The 6,000-nt window shown below is 30.7% G+C and overlaps 1 protein-coding gene across 3 annotated transcripts in view; it reads right to left on the bottom strand.

Moving 5' to 3' along the window:
* IQCM (IQ motif containing M) overlaps window positions 1-5,762 on the bottom strand; it is a 412,415-nt gene extending 406,653 nt beyond the window's left edge. For all 3 annotated transcript variants that reach the window (XM_016144555.2, XM_036234284.1, XM_036234285.1), the window contains exon 1: window positions 5,650-5,762. The gene's annotated coding sequence lies outside the window, so the exon portion shown is untranslated. The remainder of the gene's footprint in view (window positions 1-5,649) is intronic.
* Window positions 5,763-6,000: the final 238 nt, after the last annotated feature.

Consider the following 6,000-nt stretch of genomic DNA (forward strand, 5'->3'; position numbering starts at 1 on the left):
CTTGTACAGGGAACCCCCATAAGACTCTCAGCAGAGATATCGCAGGCAAGAGATACGAGATGAAACAGTTAAATTGCTGAAAGTGAGAAACTGCCAACCAAGAGAATACTACAAAACTTGAGGGAATTCTTTGCCATTGGGCCTACCTTACAAGAAATGCTGAAAGAGTTCTTTAAACTGTAATGACAGGGCGCTTGTTTGTTTTTGTTTTTTGCCTCACCACAGAAACTTTAATAGGTAAACATATCTTGTAATGTTATAGTTCGGGGGAATACAAAGTGCTGGTTGCCAGCTGAAAATATGTGAAAACACACAACACAGTGGTAAAGGCAGGTATACTTTTATATACCTAGATAGTCAGATTCAGAATGGTTTAATACTGTAACATGGCAACGTGTTAACTACTTAACTCTAGTATAAAGGTTAAAGGACAAAAGAATTAAAAATAGCTACAGCTATAATAATTTGTTAATGAGTATACAATATTAAAAGATGTAAATTATAACATCAAAGACACAAAAGGGAAGAGTAAAAACATAATTTTTGTGCAGTCAGAGTTAAATAGTTATCAATATAAAATAGACCATTATATTTATGAAATGTTTTACATAAGCTTTATGGTAACCAGAAAGCAAAAATCTACAGTAGATTCACAGATAATAAAGAGAAAGGAATCAAAGCATATCATTATGGAGAATTATCAATTGACAAAGGGAGGCAGCAAGAGGGAAAGAAATAAGAAAATTACAGAACGTCTAGAAAACAATCATATGGCATTATTAGCAAGTTCTTACCTACCAATAATTACTCTAAAAGTAAATAGAATTAATTCTCTAATCAAAAGACACAGAGTAGTCGGATGGATTAAAAAAAATAAATAAGACGCAACTCTATGCTGCCTACAAGAGACTCATTTCAGCACATGACCCCAATAAACTTAATTTTTTTTAAAAAAAAGAAAGAAAAAAAAAGAATGCACACAGTCTCAAATTGAAAGGATGGAAACATTTCACACAAGTGGAAACCAAAAAAAGGCAGGAGTAACTATACTTACATCAGACAAAGTGGACTTTAAGCCAAACTGATAACAAAGGCAAAGTAGGTCAATAAATAATGAGAAAGGGGTCAATTCATCAAAAGATAAAACAATCATAAATATATATGCACCCAACTTTGGAAAAACTAAACATATTGAACAAATATAGAACTGAAGGGACAAAAAGAAAAAAAAAACAACAACAATAATGATAGGGAATTTAAATACTATCATTTTCAAAACTATATAGATCGTCCAGACAGAAAATAAATACAGAAATGTTTGACCTGAACCATGCTGTAGACCAAGTAGACCTTAAAAGACACATAAAGAAAATCTGTCCAAGGTAACATAATTCACATTCTTCTCAAGTGCACACAGAACATTCTCCAGTGTAGTACACATGATAGTTAACAAAACAAGTCTAAAAAAAAATAAAATAAAAAGACACAAGTCTTAGTAAGTTTAAGAAGACAGAAATCATACTGAGTATCTTTTCTTGCCACGATGGCATGAAACTAGAAATTGGTAACAAGAAGAATGCTGGAAAAATCACAAATGTGTGACAATAAACAGCATAATCCTAAACAAAAAATGGGTCAAAGAAGAACTCAAAACAGAAATCAAAATATATCTTGAAACAAATGAAAATGGAACCACAACATACCAAAAGCAATGGAATACTGCAAAAGCAGTTCCAAGAGGAACTGTTACAATAAATGTGTGTATTAAGAAAAAAAGAGAGAGAGAGAGGAGAGAGAGAGAGAGAAAGATCTCAATTAGACAACTTAACCTGACACCTGAAGGAACTAGACAAAGAACAAACTGAGCCCAAAATTAGCAGAAGGCATGAAATAACAAAGATTAGAGCCAAAATAAATGAAACAGAAACCAGAGAAACAATAGAAAAGACCAATGAAACTAAGAGCTAGTTTTTTGAAAAGGTAAACAAAATTGATAAATCTGTAGCTAGACTAAGAAAGAGAAGACTCAAATAAAATCAGGAATGAAAGCAGTGACATTACGATGGCTACCACAGAAACACAAAGATTATACATAGTAGTTTTAAAAAACTACTATGAACAATTGTACACCAACAAATTGGATAATCTAGAAGAAATAGAAGAATTCCTAAAAACATACAACCTACCAAGGAAGAGAAAATATGAAGGGATCAATAACAAAGAGATTAAATAAATAATCAGAAATTTCCCAAGAAAGGCAAGTCAAGGACCAGATTGCTTCTCTGGTGAATTCTACCAAACGTTTAAAGAGTTAGTGTCAGTTTTTCTCAAACTCTGTCAAAAAAACTGAAGAGAATACTACCAAAATCATTTTATGAGGCCAGTGTTATCCTAACAACAATGCCAGATAAGGAGACTACAAAAAAAACTACAGACCAATATCCTTGATGAATATAGATGGAAAATTTCTCAACAAAATATTAGCAAACCAAATTCAACAATACATTAAAAGGAGCATACAGCATGATCAAGTGAGATTTATCCCCGGGATTCAAGGCTGGTTCGATATATGCGAATCAATAAATGTGATACACTGCATTGATAGGATGAAATATAAATATCATATGATCATCTCAGTAAATGTAGAAAAAGCACTTGACAAACTATAGCATCTTTTTATAAAAACAGTCAACAAATTGGGTATAGAAGAAACGTATTTCAACATAATAAAGGCCATATATGACACCTTCCTGGCTAACATCATACTCAACAGTAAAAGGCTAAAAGTTTCTCCTTTAAATAAATAAGACAACAATACTTATTCTTACAACTCCTTTTTTGTCATAGTGCTGGAAGTCCTTAACCAGAGAAATTAGGCAGGAAATAAATAAATAAATAAATAAATAAATAAATAAATAAATAAATAAAGGATCTCAGAATTGTAAAGAAAGAGATAAAGTTGTTTGGTGTTTTTTTTTTGTTTTTTTTTTGTTTGTTTTCTTTTTTTTTTTTTTTACAGATGACATGATTTTATATTAGGAAATTCTAAAGACTGCCAAAAAAAAGGTCAAATCAACAAATTCAGAAAAGTTGCAGTATATAAAATTAACATAGAAAAGTCAGTAGCATATTTGTACACAAACAACAAATTATCTGAAAAATAAATTTAAAATATCTCACTCACAATAGCATCAACTACAATAAAATACTTAAGAATAAACTTAACCACGGAGGTGAAAGATTTGTGCACTGAAAACTAGAAGACTTTGATGAAAGAAATTAAAGAAGACATAAACAAATGGAAAAATAAGAATTATATTTTGTAAACTGAAAGTATTAATATTGTTAAAATATGTATGGAACTACCAAAATAAAGACCCCTCCAATAGCCAAAGCAATCCTGAGAAAGTGAACAAAGCTGGAAGAATCATACTTCCTGATTTCAAACTATACTGCAAAGCTATAGTAATCAAAACAGTATGGTAGCAACATAAAAATAGACAAATAGACTAATGGAAAAGAATTGAGAGCCCATAAATAAGCCCCTAAATGTACAGTCAACTAATATTTGACAAGGAAGCCAAGAATCCTCAGTGGAAAAAGGATAGTCTCTTTAATAAATGGTACTAGGAAAATTGGATATTCATATGCAAAAGAATGAAATTAGACCCCTATTTTATACTACACCTAAAAATTAACTCTAAATGGATTAAAGACTTAAATGAATTAAAGAACTGAAACAATGCAACTCCTAGAAGAAGACTTGGGGGGAAATGTCTTTAACATTGGTCTTAGCAATGTTTTTTTTTTTATATATGACGCCTAAAGCACAAGCAACAAAAGCAAAAATAAACAAGTGGAATAAATCAAACTAAAAAGCTTCACAGCAAAAGGAACAATAAGAAAATGAAAAAGCAAATAATTCAATTTAAAAATGGGAAAAGAAATGAATAGACATTTTTTCAAAGAAGACATGCAGATGACCAACAGGTACATGAAAAGATGTTCAGTATCACTAATCATCAAGGAAATGCAAATCAAAATTCAACTGTAAAAAACTGAAATCAAAATGTATAAAAATACTTTGTATAATATAAATTAAAATTTAAAATGTATAAGAAATATTAGAATGAGGAAAGCCTTTTTAAGTATAACTATAACCCAGAACTAATTTTTAAAATGACTAAAAGATTCAAATGCATAAAAATTAAAAACTTCTTAAGAAAAAAAAAACACTATAACTAAGACCAAAGTAAAAAGTTTGCGACAACTAAAACCAGGCAAAGGGCTAATTTTCTTATTTAAAACATCAACAAACAGAAGAAAGAAATGGGCAAAGAAGGAGCACAAAGAATTCTTTTTTAAAAAGTAATACAAATAATTCTTAAATATAGTTGAATGCAAAATATCACACACTGTACTTTAAGAAGATATTAAATTAAAATTACACTGGAGAGCTTCAAAATACATGAAGCAAAAACTAACAACTAAAAACAGAAATAGACAGATGTACAATTTATAATTAGAGATGTAAACACATCTTTCGCAATATTTGCTAGAACACTACACAGAAGACTGGTAAAGATATAGGTTTGAACAACACTATCAACCGGTGTGCATTAATTGATGTTTATAAACTTCTATACTGAAAACCAGCAGAATAGACACTCTTTTCAAGTGCACTTGGAATATTCACCAAAATATACCACATATTGAGCCACAGAACAAGTCTCAAAAAATTTCTATGGAAATTATACACATTTTCTGACTAAAAATGCATTAACTTAAAAATCAAAAATCAGATATTTGGGAAAATCCCTAAATATTTGGAAATTAAACAACACACTTATGAATCACCAAAGGGCCAAAGAAGAAATCACGAGGGGAATTAGAAAACATATTTAACATAATAAAAATAAAACTATAGTTCATCAAGATTTGTGGTAGGTAGCTAAAGTAGTGCTTAGAGGGAAAATTATAGGTATTTTAAATGCTTATATCATAAAAAGGAAAGTACAAAAGCCTAAAATTACTATATAAGTATCCATCATAAGATGCTAGAAAAGGAAGAGCATATTAAGCCCAAAGTAAGTAGATGGAAGGAAATAATAAAAAATAAAAATATTAATCATAGTGTAGAAAAAAGGAAAACAATAGAAAAAAATCAATATTTCTAAAATTTGACTCTCCAGAAAAATAATAAAAATTACTAAATTTTTAGTTAAACTGTTCAAAAAAAAGAGAGAAAACACAAATTACCAATATCAGAAATTAAATGTTCTATAGACATTAAACAAGTAATAAGGGAATACTGCTAACAACTTAGGCCAAAAAATTCAACAACTTAGATGAGATGGAGAAATTCTTTGAAGGTTACAAACTACTAAAGCTCACTGGTATGTCAAAGCTTAATGGCCTAGATTGTTTCACTAATTGTATGAAACAGTTAAGGCAGAAATGATACCAATTCTCTACAAACTCTTCCAGAATATGAAAGAATGCAGTCAGCACCAGATTCTCTGAATAGAAAGTGTACCTCCAGCTTCCCACTGTTTCAGAAAGTGGCTCTCTCATACTCTTATGAAAGCTAACAGATCTAACTGACAGTGAACATAAATTAAGGGAAAAGAAAGAATAGAAAATACTTACAAATATCCTCTGCCTGTTTTGCCTTATACAGTTTGAAATCACCACTTCCAAACAGCTTCTTCACTGTGTGCTTTGGTAAATGTTTTTTAAGGTACCTCATTTGAGATTCTGACCTCAGGTGACCTACTATCCCAGCTCCAGGGGACTTTCCCTGGCGTAGAACTGAAAAGTCCTGCATCCTGGAATACTTCTCAGTCCCAGGAAAACCGAAATGATGGCCACCCTTTACTGACCCTAAGTTACATTGCTCTGTAAACCCATACTTTACTCTAAGCTCTCAAGGAAATTCTGCTTCTTTCACTTTGCTTCTTCCTTCATTCCTACAATTTCCAATCAAAAGAGAATTTAATT

Source organism: Rousettus aegyptiacus, unplaced genomic scaffold, assembly GCF_014176215.1.
Source record: "Rousettus aegyptiacus isolate mRouAeg1 unplaced genomic scaffold, mRouAeg1.p scaffold_m13_p_16, whole genome shotgun sequence".
Taxonomy (NCBI): domain Eukaryota; kingdom Metazoa; phylum Chordata; class Mammalia; order Chiroptera; family Pteropodidae; genus Rousettus; species Rousettus aegyptiacus.